At 42.0% G+C, this 25987-nt stretch overlaps 1 protein-coding gene across 2 annotated transcripts in view; it reads right to left on the reverse strand.

The window, feature by feature from the left end:
- fxyd6 (FXYD domain containing ion transport regulator 6) overlaps nucleotides 1–25675 on the reverse strand; it is a 59176-nt gene extending 33501 nt beyond the window's left edge. The window contains exon 1 of one of the 2 annotated variants that reach the window (XM_063038759.1): nucleotides 25365–25675. The gene's annotated coding sequence lies outside the window, so the exon portion shown is untranslated. The remainder of the gene's footprint in view (nucleotides 1–25364) is intronic. The other variant, XM_063038758.1, reaches the window with a different exon arrangement.
- Between the last annotated feature and the right edge of the window lie 312 nt (nucleotides 25676–25987).

The raw sequence follows: 25987 nt of genomic DNA on the forward strand, positions 1-25987 counted from the left end.
CCAATGGGATAATGTTCCAGATCTTTACTGAAACAGTGCAACCACGAAGAAGGCACTCCAGTGGCTCTACTTCATTAGATGTTCGAGGAGACTAGGTATGTCACCAAAGACCAGCAAATTTCTGCAAATGCACCGTTGAGAGAATTCTGGCTGTTGCATCACCATCTGGTATGGTGGTTCCGACGCACAGGATTGAAAGAAGCTGCAGAGTCAGCTGGCTCCATCGTGGGCATATCTCCCCACCATTAAAAACATCTGAAAACAGCATCCAGCATGAAGGATCATCACCATCCAGAACATACCCTTTTCTCATTGCTACCATCAGGGAGGAGGTACAGGAGCGTGAGGACACACACTCAATGTTTTAGGAACCGCTTCTACCCCTCCATCATCAGCTTTCTGAATGGTCCATGAATCCATCAACACTACCTTGCTATTTTGCGGTCTTTTTTCACTATTTATTTTTATATACCACATATTGTAAATTATAGTACAAATCAAAGGTGGCGACGAATCAGCATACAGGAGGGAGATTGAAAATCTGGCTGAGTGGTACCACAACAACAACCCCTCACTCAATGTCAGCAAGACCAAGGAGCTGATTATTGACTTCAAGAGGAGGAATCCAGAGGTTCGTGAGCCAGTCCTCATCGAGGGATCAGAGGTGCAGAGGGTCAGCAATTCTCAATTCCTCTGTGTTTCTATCTTGGAAGACCTGTCCTTGGCCCAGCGCATAACTGCAATTATGAAGAAAGCATGCAGCATCTCTGTTACCTTAGGAGTTTGTGAAGATTCCACATGACACCTAAAACTTTGACAAACTTTTATAGATGTGTGGTAGAGAGTATATTGACTGGTTGCATCACAGCTTGGTACGGAAACACCAAAGACCTTGAACGGAAAATCCTACGAAAAGTAGTGGATACGGCTCAGTCCATCGTGGGTAAAACCCTCCCAATGATTGAGCACATCTAAATGAAATGCTGTCACAGGAAAGCAGCATCCATCATCAGGGACCCCCACCGCCCAGGTCATGCTCTCTTCTCACTGCTGCCGTCAGGAAGAAGGTACAGGAGCCTCGAGACTTGCACCATCAGGTTCAGGAACAGTTACTACCCCTCAACCATTAGGCTCTTGAACCAAAGGGGATAACTTCACTTGCCTTATCATTGAAATGTTCCCACAATCTATGGGACTCACTTTCAAGGACTCATCATCTCATGTTCTCGATATTTATTCCTTATTTATTATTATTTATTTCTTTTTGTATTTTCACAGTTTGTTGCCTTTTGCACAGTGGTTGAACAACCAAGTTGTTGTGGTCTTTCATTAATTCTGTTATAGTTATTATTTTATTGTGGATTTATTGAGTATACCTGCAAGAAAACAAATCTCAGGGTTGTAGATGGTGACATATATATACTTTGATAATAAATTTACTATGAGCTTTGATAATAAATCTGATTCAGATTCTGACATGCCATCATCTTATTACTACCATCAGGGAGGATGTACAGGAGCCCGAAGACCCACAGCTTATCATTTTAGGAACAGCTTCTTCCCCTCTACCATCAGATCTGAACAGTCCATGAACCTGTGAACGTTACCTCTGTATTCCTCTTTCACATATTTATTTATTATGGTAACTTATTGTGATTTTTTTTATGTCTTGCACCATACTGCTGCCAATTTCACAACATATGTCAGTGATAATAAACTTGATTCTGATTCTGGAATGGCCTCTTCTCATTACCACCATAGAAGAAAAGCTACAGGAGCTTGAAGACCTGATTCTGATTATGCTGTGTGATTTGGTACTGGAGACAATAGTGGAATATCCAGATGTTTCATTGGTAAGGCAATACCTCGGCCAATGCCACACTCCTGCAGCGGACTGTTTCTGTGTTCAAGCCTGCACAGGTAGAGTGCTACAAATGATGACTGGCATTTGCGATATCTCTCCCGGCAAGGAAGCCACAATATATTCCTGGTCCTGCCATCGCGGCAGAGTGAAAGGGAACCCGCTAAATGTAGCGGCTGGGAACTGCATGGCTGCCTCAGGCTTTTAAGAAACATATGAATCCCTGCCCTTTCCTTTATGGACTGAACGTGTGCAGGATGTTCAGTGACTGCTGTATGAAAAGAACCTTTCAGAATATAATGTACATTGCTGCTGTCATGCTGTGTTTTTGTAAGCTTGCTACTGGGTTTGCTACAGAACAGCCTTTCAAATGGATGATCCAGGATATTGACAGAGGGAGGGTGAAACAGTAATCAGCCAGCCAATGCAATAATGGGAGCTTTAATCCTTCACCGATGTCTGTCAGCCATCTCAGACTACATACAGTCCTATTTCATATTTCAACTCAAGCTTGCCTTCCAAAAGCAGAATTAAGAGAATGCATTTGGCATTTGAAAGCCTAAAACCAGCTAAATCCTCCATCATTTTCAAAGAAGAGTGAAGCAAAAGATCAGGTCCTTTGGCCCTTGATGTTTGCACCAAACATGATGTCAAATTAAAGTAAATCTCTTCTATCTACACATGATTCATATCCCACCATTCTCTGTGTATATTCAAGTGTCCATTTAACAAGCTCACAAACATCACTATTGTATTTGCTTCCACCACTACCCTGGCAGTCTGTCTGAGGCACCCACTTCTCTCAGTGTGAAAACGTACCCCACACTTTCCCCCAACATCTTAAATGCATTCCTTCCAGTATTTGACTTTTCTACTGGGGAAAAAGACTTTGACTGTCTACTCTCTCTATTCCTCTCATAACTTTATAAACTTCTATCAGATTTCCTCTCAGCCTCTGATGCTTCAGAGCAAACAAACCAAGTTTGTCCGACCACACCTTATTGCTCATACACTCTAATCCAGGTCGTAAACTGGTAAACCTCTTCTATAATCTTGGCAAAGCCTTCATATCTTTTCTGTAACAGGGTGACAAACTAAACCCTGGCATGCGCTGTCACCCCTTACACAGAATACCTCCTTGCACTGACTTCTACATCATTTCCAATACCAAGCACACCTTTTTCTCCTCCCAGTCTCCCAGCCTCTGCTTTAAGTTTTCTACACCCTTAAACCACACCCAGATTCCCTCAGTACTGACTCAGCCTCAGCTAATGAAGTAACTAGTTACAGCTAGTAGTATTGACGCAAGTTACATTGAAGTTCTAAATATAAAACTCCAAACTAAATACTAGCTATGAGGGAAAAACTGGATAAGTTGTTGCTTTCTTTGAATGACAGGAGGCTGCAGTAAGACTTAATTCAGGTATTTACTCAGGAAAGAATAAACAGCAAAGATCTACTAACTTCAACTGAGGGATCAAAGTAACTGGCAGCAGGATTAGAGGAACAATTAAGACTCTGAGGGTGCTTGGGCTCTGGAAATCACTGCTTTCCAAGACAGTCAAGGTAGAAAGCCTTACCACGTCACACCCAATCAGTACTCCCCAGATTTACCACTCACCCACACATTAGGAGCAATTTGCAGAGGCAAATATACCGATTGGCATATCATTGAGGTGTGGGAGGAAATAGGAGCTTCTGGGAAAACTCATATGGTCTCAGGGAGAGCAGGCAAGCTCAAGATTGAATCTGGGTCACTTGAGTTGTGAGACAGCAGCTCTATTAGTTATGCCACTGCATACTTGAAGGTCTGTGACCTGAAAGGCTCCAGATGAAAGAATGTAAGGAATATTGTGTTCAGTTCTGATCGGCTCATTATAGGAACAACATGGAGGCTTTAAAGAAGGTGCAGAGGAGATTTATCAGGATGCTACCTGAATTAGAGAGCATATCTAATGAGAATAGGTTGAGTGAGTTAGGGCTTTTCTCTTTACAGTGAAGGAAGATGAGACGTGACCACCCTGAAACATCTGGACAGCAAAGATGCATACATCAGGATGCTCTTTATTGATTACAGCTCGGCATTTAACACCATTGTCCTCTCAAAACTAATCAGTAAGCTCCAAGACCTGGGCCTCAATAACCCCTTGAGCAATTGGATCCTGGACTTCCTCACTTGTAGACCCCAGTCAGTTCAGATTGGCAAAACCATCTCCTCCACCATCCCCATCAGCACAGGAGCACGGCATGCATGTGTACTGAGGCCCCTGCTGTACTCGCTTTACACCTATGACTGTGTGGCTAAGTACAGCTCCAACTCCATAGACAAGTTTGCTGATGACACCACTGTTGTGGGCTGTATCAAAGAAGGTGATGAATCAGCATACAGGAGGGAGATTGAAAACTTGGCTGAGTGATGTATTAACAACAACCTCTTACTCAGGGTCAGTAAGACCAAGGAACTGATTGTAGATTTCAGGAGGAGGAAACCAGAGGTCCATGAGCCAGTAATCAAAGGATCAGAGGTGGAGAGGGTCAGTAACTTTAAATTCCAGGGTGTCACTATCCAAGAGGACCTGTCCTGGACCCATTATTTAAATATAATTGCAAAGAAAGCACGACAGAGCCTCTGCTTTTAGATAATGGAATTGATGGCTTTGTGGCAAAGTTTGCGGATGTACAAAGATAGGTGGAGGGGTAGGTAGCGCTGAGAAAGCAATGCGATTGCAGCAGGACTTAGACAAATTGGAAGAATGGGCAAAAAAGTGGTAGGTGGAATACAGTGTTGGGAAATGTATGATAATGTATTTTGGTAAAAGGAACATTAGTGTGGACTATAATCTAAATGGGGAGAAGGTTCAAACATCAGAGGTGCAGAGGGACTTAGGAGTCCTCATACAAGGCTCAAGAGTTGAGTGTGTGGTAAAGAAGGCAAATGCAATGTTGGCATTTATTTCAAGGGGAATAGAATATAAAGGCAAGGAGGTAATCCATCAGACATAACTTAGAGGTGATTAAATGTTTTTTTAAAATTTGAAATTACATTGATGCATCAAACATTCGCAGAAAAGGAATTAACTAAAAGAAGTCCTTTTGCCCTCTCCTGTTGTACCATGAGTTAGTTATAGAACAAAGCTCCCTCAGCAGTGCCCAGTGCTAGATTTGAACTTTACCAAATGACATTCAGTGCTTCTTGTACTGGGCTACTTTTACAACCTCTCTAACAGAAAATGCCAATGTGCTCCCACATAGCACTAAATATGGGGTATTTTCATCCTTAATCCAAAGGTTTATAGTGACATGGGAAAGAATTGATAGGAACAGAGGGTGGTATAACTGCCAGAAGAATTCGTTGAAGCAGGTCACAATGACAACTCTTAAAAGACTGTTGGACAGATGCAGGGATAGGAAAAGTTCAGAAGGTTATCGGTCTAGCTTGGATGGGCATCTTGGTCAACAGTAACAAGTTGGGCCTGTTTCTGTGCTGTATGACTCTCTATTGCTTGAGGAACTGGGATGCAGATCTTAGCTCACATGGCTTTCTTACCATTACTTTAGATTATAGTTTGCTTCCATTAATTCATACGTCATGGGTGTAACTTGAGCATGCTTCCTGTTTGAGTCAAGGTATAGTTGTAATTCCAGTCACATAGAAACATCTCATGCATCAAGAATGTTGAAACTTGCCTTGAGAAAGGGCAGGGCAGAAGGAAATGATATTATACAAATGAAGATGGATCCAATTTCAATCCAATTATGCTTGCTCTTCCTCACTGCCCCATTACTTTATGCAAGTGAAATGGAAATCAAAAATGATGGAAGCACTCAGCAGGCCAAGCAGCATATGTGAAGAAAGAAATCATGTTAACATTTTAGGCCGAGGAACCTACATTAGAACTGACTTTGATCAGAGTAGCAGTTCTATTTTTAACTGAGATTTCCAGCAGCTGTTTCACTTTCTATCTTTGCCCATCCGTGGCTCAATGAGTTGCAGTTCTGAGCCATGAGCTTGTGGACTGGAATCGTGCTCCAGAGAATCAAGTGTAAAGTCAGTGTAATGCTGAGGGAGTGCGACACTGTTGGAGAAGCAGTCTTTCAGATGAAACTTTAGAGAGAGCTCCTCTTCTCCTTATCCTGGGCCCAACGTATTGATGCAATTACGAAAGAGGTACATAAGTGGTGATACAGTATTTCATTAGGAGTTTAAGGGTATTAGGTATGTCACCAAAGACTCTAGCAAATTTCTACAGATGTACTGCGGATAGAATTCTGTCTGGTTGTATCACTGTCTAGTGTAGAGGGGCCAATGCACAGGATTAGTAAAAGCTGCAGAGGGTTGTAAACTCAGCCAGCTCCATCATGGGCACCAGAGTCCACACCATTGAGGACATCTTCAAAAAGGCGATGCATCAAAAAGCTGGCATGCATCATGAAGGACACCCATCACCAGGACATGCTCTCTTCTCATTACTACTATCAGGGAAGAGGTACAGGAGCTTGAAGACACACACTCAATACTTTAAGAACAGCTTCTTCCTCCTCCACCATCACATTTTTAATAGCCCATGAACCTATGAACACTACCTCATAATTTTTGCTCTCTTTTTGAACTACTTATTTTTAAAATATATCTCTTATTATATATCTATTGCACTGTACTGCTGTCACAAAACAACAAATTTAATCTGATTGTGATTCTGATTCCTGTTTGCAAGTGCTTATTACAGGTCCTATGACACTACTTGAAGAAGACAGTGGTTCTCTACTGTCTTCTGGAGTCTGTTTCTCTTCTTAAGAATCAGAGATAACTTGCTTCTTCTCCAGTTTTCAGCTGGCTGATTAAGCTAATTTGGTACTTGGAGAGTCTGTCACAGGTGGGGTAGGAGGTACTTGATCAGAAGGGTGTGTAAGAACCTTTGGAGATGCTATGTTATTTCCAACATGTGCTCCCCATGAACAGAATCAAGGAATTCCATGCCTTCCCAAATGTACCCCCTACATTTTAAGTGGTCAAGGGTGATTCATGTGTCAACAAGAATATTACACTTCTTGCAAGATACTGAGAACACTGAGAATATTTTCCATCTCTTTCCATCTGGTATTATTTTGCCCAGATGGATCTGGACAAGAGTGTCACTTTAAGGAGTCCAATGTTGGGGGTCAAAATAACTGAATAGAGTTCATGATCCAGGGAATATGGTCCTGGGAAAGGACGTTGACATTGGCTCGAAACCTGCTGCTGGATTCAGAGTATCTTCTGGAGCAGGAAGGAATATATCTCTCCCATCTCATCTGAAACCTGTGCTCTTGAGTTCTACATCCCTCTAGTCTCTTAAAAAGGTTTTCACTATCCATCCTATTTAAGCCTGTCATAATTTTGTAAAACTCCAGCAGGTAAACCCTCAGAGATGTCAACTCTATAAGGTCAAATTCCAATGGAAATAAACAAAGACAATCCAATCTGGTTCTAAGTATAGCCCTCCATTCCAGTGCTGGATTGTGCTGTGGAATTGTTACTTTGAGTTTGACTTTCTTATGCTTGTTTGTGTTTGTATATAATCACATATATATTTGTTACAATTGCCACTGTATTTTTCTAGAAACATCTTGTGGTGGATGTTACATTACTTAAATCTGGCTGTATCATTGGTTAATGTTATCAATGGAATTTACTGTTTTCAGTAGTTGGGTATAAGAAGGCCAGACCACCTTTGTTCACTCTCCTCATGCTTCTTCTCCCTTTGTCTTCTTTGCTCTTGTAACACTTAATAAAGTGATTGTATGCAACAGTTTAATGCCTCATTCTTCACTTCCAAAGAACCTTTGGATCACAAAAGCATCAGGATCCAACACCGGGCAACATCCTGATGAATCTCTTTTGCATTCCCTCTGTTGCTACTGCATTCTTCCTGTTCTGCGGTAACCAGAACTGTACACTGTGCACCAAGAGTGGTCTAACCAATGTTTTGTACAGCTGCATCATGGTGTGCACACTAACTGCTGTTGGAGAGCAAGGGAAGAATGGTTAGGGTCCTTGGTTTTCAAATGTTGAGCAGATAGCTCATTCTCTCATCTGCTTCAGTAAATGATAGCTTGGAGCTCAGCCTCATAGAAAGTGCATCTGAAAACACTATCTGTAGATTGCAGCTTGATCACTGAACTTTTGGTGACCTTGGTTCTAGAGTGCAGGCAACGTAAGCTGAACAGCTTCTGATCTGTCCTGGAGCTATGCACCACTCAATGGGGAGGATTCCTGGAGGTGAGATAGAGTACTGTCGTGAGTAAGGTTGAGTGAAATGTTCAAGTGATAATACAGCCCTGGTGAATATCAGTCTGCCCCAAGACTGAGTGTACTGTGGACCTGTTGATTAATGTCACAATGAGGTAGATGCAAGATGCAGATGAACTTCTAGCTTCAGAGTTTCAGGAGTTCCTCAGGAAGGATAGGAAGGTAGGTAAAGGGGGTGGCGTGGCCCTGATGGTAAGTAACGATATCAAATCAATAGAAAGAAGGGACATAGGATCAGAAGAGGTAGAATCCTTATGGGTAGAATTAAGAAATGGAAAGGGTAAAAAGACACTAATAGCAGTTATATACAGGCCTCCAAACAGCAGTCGGGATGTGGACTACAAGTTGCAGCTGGAAATAGAAAAAGCGTGTCAGAAGGACAATGTCAAGATAATTATGGGGGATTTTAATATGAAAGTGGATTGGGAAAGTCGGGAAGGTAATGGATCTCAGGAGAGGGAGTTTGTAGAATGCCTACAGGATGGCTTTTTGGAGCAACTTGTCCAGAAGCCCACCAGGGGACCGGCTGTTTTGGATTGGGTGCTGTGTAACGAACCTGAGGCGATTAGGGAGCTGGAGGTAAAAGGAACCTCTTGGAAGTAGTGATCATAATATGATTGAGTTCAGTTTCAAATTTGAAAAGGAGAAGCTGGTATCAGGTGTATCGATATTTCAGTGGAACAGGGGAAATTACAGTGGTATGAGAGAGGAACTGGCCCAAGTCAATTGGAAAAGTAAACTAAATGGAGGGACGGCAGAGCAGAATTGGATGAAATTCCTACAAGAAATAAGGAAAATGCAGGAAAAATATATTCCAAGAAAAAAGAAAATCATGAATGGAAAAATGGCACAAATGTGGCTAACGACAGAGGTTAAGGCAAAAATAAAAGCAAAAGAAACGGCGTACAAGGAAGCAAAAATTAGTGGGAAAAATGAGGACTGGAAGACCTTTAAAAACTTACAGAAAGAAACTAAGAAAGTCATTAGGAAAGAAAAGATGAATTATGAAAGGAAGTCGGCGATTAACATAAAAAAGGATATTAAGAGTTTCTTTAAATATATGAAGAGTAAAAGAGTGACAAGGGTAGATATGGGACCGATTGAAAATGATGCTGGAGTAATTATAATGGATAACAAAGAGAAGGCGGAGGAACTGAATGAGTATTTTGCATCAGTCTTCACTGTGGAAGACATGAGCAATATACCTGATAGCCAGAGGTACCAGGGAATAGAATTAGGTACAGTCAAGATAACTAGAGAGAAAGTGCTTGGGAAGCTAAGTGGACTAAGAACAGATAAGTCTCCCAGCCCGGATGAGGTGCACCCAAGGGTTCTGAAGGAGGTGGCTTTGGAGATTGTGGAAGCATTGGAAATGATCTTCCAGGAATCAACAGACTCTGGCATGGTTCCGGAGGACTGGAAGGACGCAAATGTAGTTCCGCTATTTAAGAAAGGAAGGAGGCAGCAAAAAGAAAATTACAGACTTATTAGTCTGACATCGGTGGTTGGAAAGATATTGGAGTCAATCCTCAAGGATGAGGTTATGAAATACCTCGAGGTGCATGACAAGATAGGCCGAAGCCAGCATGGTTTCATGAAGGGAAGATCCTGCCTTACCAACTTATTGGAATTTTTTGAGGTAATCTCGAATAAGATCGACAAGGGAGAGGCTGTGGATGTTGTGTATTTGGATTTTCAAAAGGCCTTCGATAAGGTGCTGCATATGAGGCTGCTTAATAAGATGAGAGCCCATGGAATTATAGGAAAGATATTGAAATGGGTGGAACATTGGCTGATAGGCAGAAAGCAAAGGGTGGGAAGAAAGGGATCCTATTCTGATTGGTTGCCGGTTACTAGTGGTGTTCCGCAGGGGTCGGTGTTGGGGCCGCTTCTTTTTATGATGTATATCGATGATTTGGATTATGGATTAAATGGTTTTGTGACCAAGTTTGCGGATGACACCAAGATAGGTGGAGAAGCAGGAAATGTTGAAGAAATGGAAAGGTTGCAGAGAGACTTAGTCAGTTTAGGAGAGTGGGCAAAGAAATGGCAGATGAGATACAACGTTGACAAATGTACGGTTGTACATTTCGGAAGAAGAAATAATCGGGCAGATTATTATTTAGATGGGGAGAAAATTCAAAAATCGGAAGTGCAAAGGGACTTGGGGGTCCTCGTGCAGGATACCCTAAAGGTTAACCACCAAGTTGGATTGGTGGTGCGGAAAGCGAATGCTATGTTGGCATTCATTTCAAGAGGAATAGTGTATAAGAGTAAGGTGGTGTTGATGAGGCTCTATGGGGCATTAGTGAGACCTCATTTGGAAAACTGTGTGCAGTTTTGGGCCCCCTATCTTAGAAAGGATATACTGATGTTGGAGACAGTTCAGAGAAGATTTACAAGGATGATTCCTGGAATGCAGGGGCTAACATATGAGGAGCGTCTGTCGGCTCTTGGATTGTATTCATTAGAGTATAGAAGAATGAGAGGGGATCTCATAGAAATGTTTCGAATGTTGAAAGGGTTGGACAGAGTAGATGTGGAAAGGTTGTTTCCCTTGGTGGGTGAGTCCAGGACAAGAGGCCATAGTCTTAGAATTAGAGGGTACCCAGTTAAAACAGAGATGAGGAGAAATTTTTTTAGCCAGAGGATCATGGATTTGTGGAATTCGTTGCCACATATGGCTGTGGAGGCCCGATCATTGAGGGTGTTTAAGAAGGAGATTGACAGGTATCTAATTAGTCAGGGTATCAAGGGATATGGGGAAAAAGCCGGAAATTGGAACTAGATGGGTCTTGTGATCTTGTGATATCTGATGGAGTCAAAGAACCTTGAACGGTCAAAATTGGCAATGTATGATGCACCATCATGATCCAGGCCACGCTACCTTCTTACTACTACCATTCGGCAGGAGGTACAGGAGCCTTAGGTCCCACACAACCAGGTTCAGCAACACTTACTACCCATCAATCTTCAGGCTTCAGTGTGGATAATGTCACTCACCTCAATGCTGAACTAATTCCATAAACTATGAACTCACTCTCAAGGACTCTACAACTTATGTTCTCATATTATTTATTTACTTTTAATTATTATTTGTACAATGTCTTTTTTTGTATATTGGTCGTTTCTCAGCCTTTGTTATTTATAGTTTTTCATAAATTCTGTTGTATTTCTTTATTTTCCTGCAAATGCTTGCAAGAAAAATGAATCTCAATGTAGTATTTGGCAACATATATATACTTGGAAAATAAATTTACTTTGAACATTTGATTTCTCTAGGATATCTCTTGTACACAGTACAAATCTAGCCTAGATGGATGGATTTCTTAATTTTGATTCAGAGGGAGCCCTTCGATTGCTTATTTAAGTCATTGGAGGTGGAAACTCCCTGTGGCAGTTAGCAGAGAGACCAGTTTAAGATCACCACAGTGAGGTATAAGCGGTCCCCTGGCAAGTTCATCTCTTTCCAGTCCCTACGTATGACATTTAGTACCATCATTCGCACAACCTTGATTGAGAAGTTACAGAACCTGGGCCTCTGTACCTCCCTCTGCAATCGGATCCTCGACTTCCTAACTGGAAGACCACAATCTGTGCAGAGTGGTGATAACATCTCCTGACGATCAACACTGGTGCACCTCAGGGGTGTGTGCTTAGCCCACTGCTCTACTCTCTATATATACCCGTGACTGTGTGGCTAGGCATAGCTCAAATACCATCTATAAATTTGCTGATGATACAACCATTGTTGGTAGAATCTCAGAAGGTGACCAGCGGGCGTACAGGAGCAAGATATGCCAACTAGTGGAGTGGTGCCACAGCAACAACCTGGCACTCAACGTCAGTAAGACGAAAGAGCAGATTGTGGAATTCAGGAAGGGTAAGATGAAGGAACACATACCAATCCTCATAGGGGGTTCAGAGCTGGAGAGAGCGAGCAGTTCAAGTTCCTGGGTGTCAAACTCTCTGAGGATCTAACCTGGTCCCAACATATCAATGCAGTTATAAAGAAGGCAAGACAGCAGCTATACTTCATTGGGAATTTGAAGAGATTTGGTATGACAACAAATACACTCAAAAACTTCTATAGATGTACCATGGAGAGCATTCTGACAGGCTGCATCACTGTCTGGTATGGGGGGTGGTGGCTACTGCACAGGACCAAAAGAGGCTGCAGAGTGTTGTAATTTTAGTTGGCTCCATCTTGGGTACTAGCCTACAAAGTACCCAGGACATCTTCAAGGAGCAGTGTCTCAGAAAGGTAGCGTCCATTTTTCAGGACCCCCAGCACCCAGGGCATGCCCTTTTCTCACTGTTACCATCAGTAGGAGGTACAGAAGCCTGAAGGCACACTCAGCGATTCAGGAACAGCTTCTTCCCCTCTGCCATCTGATTCCTAAATTGGACATTGAACCCTTGAACAATACCTCACTTTTTAAATATATATTGTTTCTGTTTCTTGCATGTTTTTTAATCTATTCAGTATACATATACTGTAATTTATTTATTTATTTTTTCTCTCTCTCTTCTATATTATGTATTGCATTGAACTGCTGCTAAGTTAACAAATTTCACGACACACGCCGGTGATAATAAACCTGATTCTGATAGGAATTTGTGTTCTAGGTATCTCTTTGACAAGTTTGAGAACTTGAGCAGAGATATCATATGTTTCCAAGACCTTGTTGCTTTTTGTTGGCATATAGTCTTTTTAACTTCTTGTTTGTCAACCACCAACATTAAAAATGATTATCTCATTCATTATAAAACAGGGGTCAGCAACCTTTTTGCCTCTGTGGGCTGGGTCGCGCATTAATGAGCAGACGGTGGGCCAGATAAATGCCATTTAAAAACTTGAAATATGGGAATTATCCATTTAAATACATCTAGTTATGTTTTGCCTCAAATTAATGAATAACGCATGCTAGAAAATCATTTGTGCTTAAGGTTGCCTACCCCTGTTATAAAACAACCATTTGCAGAAGCTTGCTCTTTACAAACCATCTCACACAATAGACAGAAATTGATGTGCTCAAATGTACGAATGTGTTAAATAATAGCTGTTCTCTGAATGTATATCTTTGGCTTTAAGCAAACTTGAATCCTTGCAGTTGCTTTAGAAATTTGTGTCTGTGAGATTTAATTCCAACTGAGATTCACAAACATAAAGGCAACATTATTAAGTGGCAAAATTACCTTAACATTGTAAGAAAAATGGAAATTGGCCAGTTAATGTGGAGTTGTTTAAAAGCACTAGGAACATAGTGGTTGTCAAACAAACTGAAGAACGAAGTTCATTCCATTCATCAATGCAGTAGGTGTCTGATACAATAATAAAGGAATTGTCTAATGTCTGCAATCTGTCTCTATAATGGAGTCCACAACAGAAGGTAAAGAAACCCATAATGGTGAAGAGATTTGGAAACTGAAAGCCAGAAGAAATCTCATCTTCCTTCCACCTATTCCACACTTACCAAGTTAAGCCTCATTAACTCTTATTCTAAAATGTTATGCTCTGAAATAAGTCAAAGTTCAAAGTTAACTTATTATCAAAGTACATATATGTCACCATATACAACCCTGAGATTCTTGCAGGCATTCACAGTAAATCCAAGGAACACAATGGCATTGGTGTTTCCGTACCAGGCCATGATGTCACCAATATACTCTCCACCAGACAGGGGGCTAAGCACACAGCCTTGTGGTGCACCTGTGCTAATGGGAGATTGTGGAGGAGATGTTGTTGCCAATTCAAACTGACTGGGTTCTGCAAGTGAGGAAATCGAAGATCCAATTGCAGAAGGAGGTACTGAGGCCAAGGTCTTGGAGCTTATTGAGGAGACTGAGCTGTAGGCAATAAAGAACATCCTGATGTACGAGGGGTGATTCATAAGTTCGTGGCCTAAGGTAGGAGTCAATTTTAGAAAACCTAGCACATTTATTTTTCAACATAGTTCCCCCCTACATTTACACACTTAGTCCAATGGTCATGGGGCAGATAGATCCCTTCCTTGTAGAAGTCGGTGTCTTGGATCTCCAGAAAGTGGTCCACAGCAGGGGTGATTGATAAGTTTGTAATTTTCCATATATACAGGATTCTGACCTGTTAGATACTATTTTAAAAATGAACCTTTTAGTGAAAGGTTTTCTTGGGAAAATTTATAATTTATTATTACAACAGCACAATTACCCTTCACTTAGGATTAAGCAAGATTGGGAGAGAGAGCTTAACATGACCTTGATAACAGAGGATTGGTTGCGGATTTTGAAGTTGGTTAACTCTTCTTCGATTTGTGCCAGTCACTCTTTAATTCAATTTAAAATTGTACATCGTTACTATTTGATAAAGGAGAGACTGTCTAAAATGTTTCCTAATGTTGATAGTCATTGTGATAGATGTAAAGCCGAGACAGCTACATTGACATATATGTTTTGGTCGTGTTCTGTATTGAAACATTTTTGGAAATCTATTTTCTCTATAATTTCTAAAGTTTTAAAAATTAATTCACAACCTAATAAATTGACAGTTTTGTTTGGTATAATCCCTCAATATATTCATGGTATTTCTCTATCAGACCAACATGTAATTGCATTTGTTACATTATTGGCCAGAAGGGCTATTTTGTTGAAATGGAAAGATGCTTCTGCTCCTACTTTGATACAATGGTTCTCTCAGGTGATGCTATGTCTTTGTTTGGAGAAAATTAGAAGTCGAACTTTTCATCATCGATTTGATTTTGAGAAAAGGTGGGGTTCATTTGCCTGCTACTATCATCTGATTTGAGTTAATTAACATGGTTTCCTTCAGATTTTTGTTTAAATGGATTTGAGTTGGCGGATTGATGTTTTTCTTTTATGGAAGCTTGTATGACGTATAGCTCCGGGGTTGTGCTCCCAATGGGTTTCCCCCCCTTTTTTTTTAGTTAGTAGGGTTTTTTTTTTCCTCTTAGTTAGCAGGGGTTCTTTTTTTCTTTCAAAAAATATTCTTAACACTTTATTTTTTTTTCTTATTATTGATATATTGCTTAGCTTTGTTAATCAGTTATTTGCTAATTTAATTCTTCATTGTACATATTGACATATTGACTTGATTACCTTAATGTACTTTTGTTGATCTTTAATAATACAGTAATTAATAAAAGATTTTAAAAATGAAAATAAAGGTGGTGAGTTATTAACTTCAAACTTTCTGCATAATCACTCAAAGAGTTGAACTGCATGTGCATGTAACTAGAGCTGTATAACTGTGTAAATGTAGGAGGGGACTAGGTCGAAAAATACATGTGCTAGGTTTTCTAAAATTAACTCCTTCTACCTTAGGCCACGAACTTATGAATCACCCCTTGTATGTACCTTCACCGTCCTGATGTTCCAGGATTTAGTGAAAAGCCAATGAAATGGCATCTGCTGTTGACCTGTTGCTCTGGTAGGCAAATTGGAGTGGATCCAAGTCACTTCTCAGGCATGAGTTGATATGTTTCATCACCAACTTCTCAAAGCACTTCGTCACAGTGAATGTAAGTGCTACTGAACGATAGTCACTGTGGCAGGTTACCAAGTTCTTCTTAGGCACTGGTATAATTATAGCCTGCCTGAGGCAGGTGGATACCTCAGGCTGCCGAAGCGAGAGGTTAAAGATATCAGTAAACATTCCAGGCAGTTGATCAGCACAAATCTTTAGTACTCGGCCAGATCTGAAGGATGGTCTCATTTTGGCCTCAGAGACTGAAATCACAAGGTCACTGGGGGCAGCGGGAGTCATGAAGGTTCCTGCATGTTTTGACAGTCAAAGTGAGCATAAATTTGCATTTAATTTGACTTAATTCCACTTAATTTGCATTTGATTCACAATACTAAATACTAAACCTCTACTGGCAACAAAGTACAGCCATACGGATAGACAACGAGATTTGTGAATAAAGCGAGGAGTCAGACAGGGTTGTGTTCTATCACCAGACCTGTTCTCCCTGTACAGTGAAAACATCATGAGAACCATACAAGACCTACTTGGAATAAGTATAGGAGGATACAATATCAACAACTTCCGCTATGCAGATGATACAGTACTGATAGCAAACAGTGAAGTAAATTTACAGAAACTAGTACCTACCATTAACACAGAGAGCCAACGACTTGGCCTAACCTTAAACAAAAAGAAAAACTGAAGTAATGGTAATATCAAAGAAACCTGATATCCCAAACTGTAGGATCATATTGGGAAATGAAATCCTGAAACAAGTTCACAACTTCAAGTACCTTGGATCATCTGATGGCAAATGCGAAACAGACATAAAAGCAAGAATAGCCATGGCAAGAACAGCATTTACAGAAATGAGAAACATTCTAACGAACAAGAAAATAGCAATTGACATCTGCCTTAGAACTCTCAGCTGCTACATTCTTCCTATATTGATGTATGGCTGCGAGTCATGGACCATCACAAATGCAATGGGAAAAAGAATCAAGGCAGCAGAGATGTGGTTCCTCAGAAGAATGCTATGCATATCATATACTGACAGGATAACCAACAAAGAAGTTCTACAGAGAACGAAAACAAAACGTACATTACTTAAAAAAATCAGAAAACAGCAATCAAAATTCTTTGGACACATCATGCGAAGAGAGACATTAGAACATTTATTTACAACTGGAAAGCTGGAAGGAAAAAGAAGCAGAGACAGACAGAATGAAAACGATAGATGGAATAACATCATGGTTAGAAACAGGGGAGGCAACAACTACAATTCGGAAGGTCAAGGACCGTGATGGATGGAGAGACATGATCGCCCACGCCGAACGGCAAGGCACCTGAATGAATGACTAAATACTGTACTCACACTGTCTCCTGCTTATTGCATATCATTGCAATAATAGACAGTGCGAGAAGGAGGTTAGGCAGGTGTAGAGAAGGGATGCGCTCAGACTGATGGTTTGAGATGTGTCTATTTTAATGCAAGGAATATTATGAACAAAGTGGATGAGCTTAGAGTACTTGGAATTATGATGTTGTGGCGATTACAGAGACTTGGATGGCTCAGGGGCAAGAATGGTTACTTCAAGTGCCAGGGTTTAGATGTTTCAGAAAGGATAGGAAGGGAGGCAAAAGAGGTGGGGGCGTGGTACTGTTGATCAGAGATAGTGTCACGGCTGCAGGAAAGGAGGAAGTCATGGAGGGATTGTCTACGGAGTCTCTGTGGGTGGAAGTTAGGAACAGGAAGGGGTCAATAACTCTTCTAGGTGTTTTTTATAGACCACCCAATAGTAACAGGGACATCGAGGAGCAGATAGGGAGACAGATTCTGGAAAGGTGTAATAATAACATGATTGTCATGATGGGAGATTTTAATTTCCCAAATATCGATTGGCATCTCCCTAGAGCAAGGGGTTTAGATGCGTGGAGTTTGTTAGGTGTATTCGGGAAGGGTTCTTGAAACAATATGTGGATAAGCCTACAAGAGGAGAGGCTTTACTTGCTCTGGTATTTGGAAATGAACCTGGTCAGGTGTCAGATCTCTCAGTGGGAGAGCATTTTGGAGATAGTGATCACAATTCTATCTCCTTTACCATAGCATTAAAAGATGAGAGAGAATAGAACCAATCAAGTGTGACAGTGGAAAAGTGTGTATGGAACCAGAGGAGATAGCAGAGGTACTTAATGTGGTACTTTGCTTCAGTATTCACTGTGGAGAAGGATCTTGGTGATTGTAGGGATGATGACTTACAGCAGACTGATAAGCTTGAGTGTGTAGATATTAAGAAAGTGGATGTGCTGGAGCTTTTGGAAAGCATCAAGTTGGATAAGTCACTGGGACCAGACGAGATGTACCCCAGGCTACTGTGGGAGGCAAGGGTGGAGATTGCTGAGACTCTGGTGATGATCTTTGCATCATCAATGGGGATGGGAGAGGTTCCGGAAGATTGGAAGGTTAGGGATGTTGTTCCCTTATTCAAGAAAGGGAGTAGAGATAGCTCAGGAAATTATAGACCAGTGAGTCTTACTTCAGTGGTTGGCAAGTTGATGGAAAAGATCCTGAGAGGCAGGATTTATGAACATTTGGAGACATATAATATGATTAGGAATAGTCAGCATGACTTTGTCAAAGGCAGGTTGTGCCTTATGAACCTGATTGAATTTTTTGAGGATGGGACGAACACATTGATGAAGGTAGGGCAGTAGATGTAGTGTACACGGATTTCAGCAAGGCGTTTGATAAGGTACCCCATGCAAGGCTTATTGAGAAGGTAAGGAGGCATGGGATCCAAGGGGACTGCTTTGTGGATCCAGAATTGGCTTGCCCACAGAAGGCAAAGAGTGGTTGTAGATGGGTCACATTCTACATGGAGGCCGGTGACCAGTGGTGTGCCTCAGGGATCTGTTCTAGGACCCCTACACTTGGTGATTTTTATAAATGACTTGGATGAGGAAGTGGAGGGTTGGGTTAAATTTGCTGATGAAAAATGGCAGATGGAGTTCAACCCAGATAAGTGTGAGGTGGTTCATTTTGGTAGGTCAACTAGGATGGCAGAGTATAGTGTTAATGGTAAGACTCTTGATAGTGTGGAGGATCAGAGGGATCTTGGAGGCCAAGTCCATAGGACACTCAAAGCTGCTGCGCAGGTTGACTCTGTGGTTAAGAAGGCATATGGTGCATTGGCCTTCATCAATCGTGCAATTGAGTTTAGGAGCCGAGAGGTAATGTTGCAGCTGTATAGGACCCTGGTCAGACCCCACTTGGAGTACTGTGCTCAGTTCTGGTTGCTTCATTATAGAAAGGGTGCCGAGGAGATTTACAAGGATGTTACCTAGTTTGGAGGTCATGCCTTGTGAGAATAGGTTGAGTGAACTCGGCCTTTTCTCCTTTGAGCGACGGAGGATGAGCGGTGACCTGATAGAGGTGTATAAAATGATGAGAGGCATTGGTCGAGTGGATAGTCAGAGGCCTTTTCCCAGGGCTGAAATGTCTAACTCGACAGGGCACAGTTTTAAGGTGCTTGGAAGTAGGTACAGAGGAGATGTCAGGGGTTGGTTGATTGGTTGGTTGGTTGTTTATTTATTTATTTATTACGCAGTAAGTGGTGAATGTGTGGAATGGGCTGCCAGTGACGGTGGTAGAAGCGGATATGATAGGGTCATTTAAGAGAATTCTGGATAGCTATATGGAGCTTAGAAAAATAGAGGGCTATGGGTAACCCTAGGTAATTTCTCAGGTAAGGACATGTTCGGCACAGCTTTGAGGGCCAAAGAACCTGTATTGTGCTGTAGGTTTTCTATGTTTCTGTGTTTATAATCCCAATATCTCTTCAGTTGATCTGGTTGGAGCCGCTGTTTGCTTCTGACATTTTCCCTATAGCCTCTATTTGGTCAGACAGGAGAGGAGTGAAGTGGATAATTTCACTCACTCGAACATAAGAGATCCCAACTGATTGCACAACCTACTTTCAAGAACCCTACAACTCATGTTCTTGATATTTCTCACTGTTGCCATCAGGTGGGAGATACAAAGGCCTGGGGGCACACACTCAGCGATTCAGGAACGGCTTGTTCCCCTCTGCCATCCAATTCTTAAGTGGACATTGAAGCTTTGGACACTACCTCACTTTTTTTTAAACATACAATATTTCTGTTTTTGCACATTTAAAAAAATCTATTCAATATACATCATTGAGTTACTTGTTTATTTATGTTTTATTTTATTTATTATTATTATTTCTCTCTCTCTGCTAGATTACATATTGCATTGAACTGCTGCTGCTAAATTAACAAATTTCATATCACATGCTGGTGATAATAAATCTGATTCTGATATTATTTATTACTAATTTATCTATTATTATGTTTTTTTTGTATTTGCCCAATTTTTGTTGTCTTTTGCTCATTAGTTGTTTGTCCATCTTTGTTTGTGTGTAGTTTTTTTCATTGGTTCTATTTTATCTCTTCGTATTTAATTGTGAATGCCTGTAGAAAACTGAATCTCAGGGCTGTATATGGTGACATACTGTATATATACTTTGATAATAGGCTTACTTTGAACTTTGAATGTGGCTGAATGGTGTAGATCCAGAGCCATTCAGTTCTCCCACTGGTGTGGGAGTCCTGAGTGTAACCCTCAAGCAAGCTGGTGATTGGTTCTACAAAATACCGTTTGATTTAATGGGCATTTGGTTATGGTACCTCAAACCACCCATGACAGATGGACGATGACTGTTTTATTTCAGATGATTCCATTATAGATTCAGTCTGCAGCAAAGGTCTTGAAGTAAATAGAACCATCACACTAACAGAATACAAATGGTGTCTCACACCCAGACACTGGCCGTTGCATACTTGATCTATCAGTCTGCGTTGCAACAAATGTAAATTAGAAAAAAAACTGATAGCATAAAACATCCTGGATAAACAGACCACCTATGCAGAAGAGTCCAGCATGAAACATTAACAACTGTTCCCTTTCAGGATTTGGCTGGCCATCTGTGGATTTTCTGGTTTTGATAAACAGGAAAGAAAGAGAAAGGAATAAATGCACAGACAACATAAAGTCAATACTCAAATTCATTTGCGCACTAAACCATTGATAAGGATCTATGCATAGGAGCAAATTATCTGATCATCATAAATTCATAATTTCTTTTTGCACTGCAGAGAATTCTTGATTTTGTGCACAAATCTTTGGATTAAGAAGTCAAACCATGGCCTGTTATGGCAAGCTGGTGCCTAACGGACAATTAGGAACTGGAGTGTACCTGGAGTAGAAAATTCTGCTTCAACCAATACGTGTATTTTAGAGGAAAAAAAATGTCCTTGGGGGTTTCTAGAAGCGCCAAACAAAATGTGATACTGAGCTGCAAAAGAAGGTTTTATGATCAAATGCTTTGAGAGGGATAAGCATGTTAAGGTGGGTGGGAGGAGCAGGGATTTCTGGGAGGAAGCTCGAGAGGTCAGGTCTAAGGCTGCTGACATCGCAGCCAGCAGAGTTAAAGAGTGTCCAAATTAGAACACAGAACACTATAGCACAGTACAGGCCCTTCAGCCCTTGATGTAGTGTTGACATTTTGACCTATTCCAAGATCAATCCAACCCTTCCCTCCCACATTGCTCTCCATCTTTCTATCATCCATGCACTGATCTAAGAGTTTCTTAAATGCCCCTGATGTATCTGCCTCTACCACCATCTCATGCTCCCACCACTCTCTGACATACCCCCCCATACTTTCCTCTAATCACTTTGAAATTATGCACTTTCATGTTAACAATGACATGTAAGAAGTATTTTAAAAAAATATATATAATCTGGTGTTTTAAAAGTCTCCAACAACAATTCATTCTTGAAATGAGATTTTTTGCTGGTAATTGCTCATATTTGGTGCTAGCGTTTTAGATCGGTAGTAGTTAATAGATCACTTTGCGAGAAAATATTTAACTTTTAAATATTGCAGCTTTAACCATTAGTAGTTTAATCAACCAGCTCCTGCCTATGTTAATCTCACTATTTCTCATGAGTGGCTATTGATAGGGTTCTTTAATCAACATCCACTTCCAGCCATGCATGTGCGCCATCGGAGTTTTATCTAAGCATTCATTTGAAAAATACATCTCACGATGCTCTGAACACATTAACCTGGGGTCATTGGGTGATTTGGGTCTTTCAACATCAGACATCCTCACCCAGACGATCCAGCCGTGGCTGATGACTTGTGTTCAGGTAGCATGTGCTGCAGATCCCCCTAGACTTGCTCCCTTCATCCAGAGCCATCTTGGGGCTTTCTCTGCTGCCTCAGTGATGTTGCCGATGACTCTCTGCCTCCTTGTACCAGCGACACCCAATATGCTGAGGGCTCTGGGAAGAGACTGTTCAGCGAAGACCGGCAGCCCACTTCAACGGGCATGCACTTTACCTTCCATCCCTGCCTCTGCTGACCAGTTCCTCGTACGTGACAAGCTTCCTCTCATGGCTCTCCTCCAGATGCTCCTCCCACAGCACTGTCCGCTCCAGCAGGATGATGTGTTTTTGCTGCCTCTGAGACCAGGAGGATGTTTGGTCTCAAGGTGGCCTTGACAATGTGTTGTGGGAACTTCAATTGTTTCTCCAAGTCAGTCATGAGTAATATCAGGAGCTACCAAACCCATAGAAATATTTCAGATCTATGTGAGTGGAGAACACGCCAAGCTCCATGAACCAGTCTTCCTGGAATTTTGGTGCCTCCATCATAATTCCCACCCAGAACTGTTCATTCGTCACCCATTCGCTAACTGTCCTCCCATTTCATTAAGGTTTTAAAATTCTCTGCTTCAAAGCCTTATGGGCATTGCTCCTTCCTAACTCCATAGCCTTCTCCAGTCCTTTAACAAACTAGGGTCACTGGGCTCCTCCAGTTCAGGATCCACCACTGGCTGTAATGACTTCAGTTCCAGAATTCCCTTCCTGAGCATCTCTGCCCTCTGTTCTCTCTTCTTCCAAATGCTCAATTACAATGGAGTGCTTTTGAAAGTGATTTCCTTTAGCTTAGTGAAGCCGATGAGTGAACTCTCCTTCCTCATTAGATTTAAAGTTTAAAGCAAGTTGGAACTGTACTGCATTGCAATGAAATTTGGAGATTCTTCCCTGCAGGCCTCTGTACTTTGTGCTTTTATCTGAATCTTACTGCAGGGAAGATGCAGAAGCAGTGGTTAGCATAATGCTTTAGACCCTGGTTCAGTTCCGTCGCTGTCCATAAGGAGTTTGTACATTCTCCCCCTGACTGCGTGGGTTTCCTCCGAGTAATCTGATTTTCTCCCACATTCCAAAGACATAAGGGTTGGTAGGTTACTGGGTGTAATTGGGTGGTTACGGCTCATTGAGCTGGATGGCCTGTTACCACACTGTATCTCGAAAAAAAATACAGACAGGAACGAGAATAAGGAAGCCCAATATACAACCCAACAATGAATATGTCTTTATGTCCTCTCATCTGTGGAATCATGTGTGGTAATGGAGACACAAACAAAGAAATTGGGAAATATATACCAACATTCAGAGCACCTATGGTAAATGACTCTCTGGTACTATTTAGAGAACTGTCAGTGCAGTGTTTGGAAATGTTCTGACTTAGCTGGTAACAGAAACCCAGAGGGTCCAGAACTTGATCCTGGTAAAAATAGAATATTATGTAGCACTCCTGATTATTTTGAAATAAAGTATGGTAAAGGGAGAGATCACTTTCCACTCAACATCACAGGATAATTTCAAACCAGATAAGGACCTGCAATACAATTTTGTCCGTATTATCCTAGTTTTATCCAAGTCCACTGTCCAACCTCAACCAAGCTCCTTGGCAGCACATTCTAGCTGCTAATTTCACATTTGCGCAGAGTTCACAGCATCAGTGCTGAACAATCAGTGCCCTCGCGATTTGTACTTAAACCTCTTCTGTAGCACACACAAAATGCTGAATGAACTCAGTAGGTCAGGTTGTAAGTCCTGATGAAGGGTCTCGCCAGAAACGTCACCTCTTTCCATAGATCTTGCCTGACCTCCAGATTTTTTTTTTGTGCATTACTCTGGATTTCCAGCATTTGCAGAATCTCTTGTGTTTATGTTAAACCTCTTCTTCTTGGTTTGCCAGGCATTCATCTTAATGCATAATTTCTGGCACAGCATAAAACATCATCAGTGTGGGATGGAGAAGGGGCTTCACAGTGTGAATTATGGAATTGATAAATGGGATTGCCGGGAGGATCTAAGATATAGACTGAGTTGGGTTGGGGGTGGGGCAAGTAGGGGGTTAGAGTGGCAGGGGTGGATAAAAGCCTAAGGAGGAGGGAGGGAGATGGGCATGGGAGTGGCTGGTTGTGAATGAAGGGGCAGGAGAGCAATGGTCTGGTGGAACGTTGTAGTGTGGTGTGAGGACTGAGGTGTGACGATGGGGATGTGCTGAAGGGTGTGGTGCTGGGTGTGTGGGGAAGTGGGAGGCATTGAGTTAGTGGGGAAATAAGCGAAAGTGGTAGTCTATTAATCGGAAAGTCTAGATTCGGACAAGTTTATCGTTCCCCGTCAGAGGAGAACAGGCGTGGATCCTGCCGTCCGTGACAAAGTAAAAAAAAAACTGTTGCCTGTTGGAATAACATTTAAACGGATTTTAATATTGATCCGTTGCTGATAACCAGGATAACTTTTCATTTATTTCTACCGCACCCTTGCATTTTAATCTGATCGTTACTGCAATTTGCAACTCCGGGAGAGAAAAACGTGAATAAATCCTACAGAACGTCTGACGCAAAGGAATGCTCAAGGCAAAGTAAAGATACCTCTTATTCCTAGTCCCGATTAAACCCGGTAATAAAAAGGCATCTTCCACCCCCAACACTGGGCGTGAACGCAACGTGACAAGTTTCGCCCTCGCCTGTCAAGGAACCGTGATAAGAGGGGAAAAATCCACTTCAAACCAGCTCCAAAGCAGCGCTCAACAGGAGCTGGATGGAATGAGAAGGATTCACAACAAGGAACAGGTTGTCAGGGGATGGGTGGGTGGGGGAATTAGATGGCTTGACAGTCTCTCCAAACACAAGGCCAGTTACGTTTGTTTGTAAGTAAATGGCAGTTCCATTCTCAAAATACATTTAACTCCCGGTCACGTTCACGGAAAGACGTTTCTAGACAGTGGTTTTCTTCCGAAAGTGCTACAGATAAATACATATTCCAACCATATAAATCATATTCGATGTGTATTATTTTTTTTCGCACAAATTTCATCGTGTCCAAGCCAAGACTCCCCTGTTGTTTACCGCCACGGAAGGTCAACACCCTTCACGGGAGGAAGTGGGGGCAAAACTGAACGGCCAGCCACATGCGCCCGTGGGGGGGGGGGTGAGGAGAAAGGGGCAACAAGATGGAAGTTGGAAGCAGATTGTCACCTCCTCCCCCCGCCCCCACCGAGATCGCTGAAGCATTTACAATCCGACTGTCCCGCGAGCTCCCACAAAATCAACCCACCCCACCCTGGGGTCTATTCCCTGTATTTCACATTAACAGTGGGATAAAAATCACAATCGACATATAAACGAGCGTCCACAGCCGCTCATTTACAATCCAGGCTGAACACAAATACAGAAGATTCCTCGTCGCCGAAACCCATTCTGATACACACGTTCAACACGTTTCACAATTCGCGGAGATTAATCAAAGGAACTGATTCCCCTCTTCTTCCCCCCTTTTATTTTGGGGGAAACAGTCTTACCTCGCTGCACACTCCTCCCTATCAAAGCGAAACGAGGGAAATCCCCTTACGGACGAGCGGCGGACAGACTGTGCGTGAGGAGGAGAGGGCACGGCTGTGGGGCGGAGAGAACGAGGGTCTCGCTCTGCCAGCCTTGAGGTTTTTCAGGGATTCGCTCCGTGTCCCGGCGCCAGAATCACCATGCCACACGGGCTGTGTGAGGGAGACCGCGAGAAGGGAGCTCAGAGGGGGAGGGAGGCAGGCAGCGACCCCCGGAGCTGTTGCACCTCGCTGGAGTTAGAGCAGCCGCCCACAAGCTGGGTATTCGTAATGAAGGACCAACAGTCCTTCCCTGCAGTCACATCACCCCCTCCCCCCCAAAAAAACTTGCAAGTTCCTTATTTCTTCTTGTACATTTTCATTTGTTCCTCTGTGTCCTTAAGTATAAAGGAATGGGAGTGATCAAATTGATATGGAGGACAGAACAATTGTGGTCATATTAATTCATGGTCCTGGGCAATGAAATGGGTGTGAACTGAAACCCCATCATAATAGCTGGGGAAGGTAAATGCAACTGGTCCAAATCTGGATTGAAGGCTAGTCTTAGGACCCATGAAAAGCTAGATGTAGGAACCATGGTACTG

The sequence above is a fragment of the Mobula hypostoma genome, chromosome X2 (assembly GCF_963921235.1).
Source record: "Mobula hypostoma chromosome X2, sMobHyp1.1, whole genome shotgun sequence".
Taxonomy (NCBI): Eukaryota; Metazoa; Chordata; class Chondrichthyes; order Myliobatiformes; family Myliobatidae; genus Mobula; species Mobula hypostoma.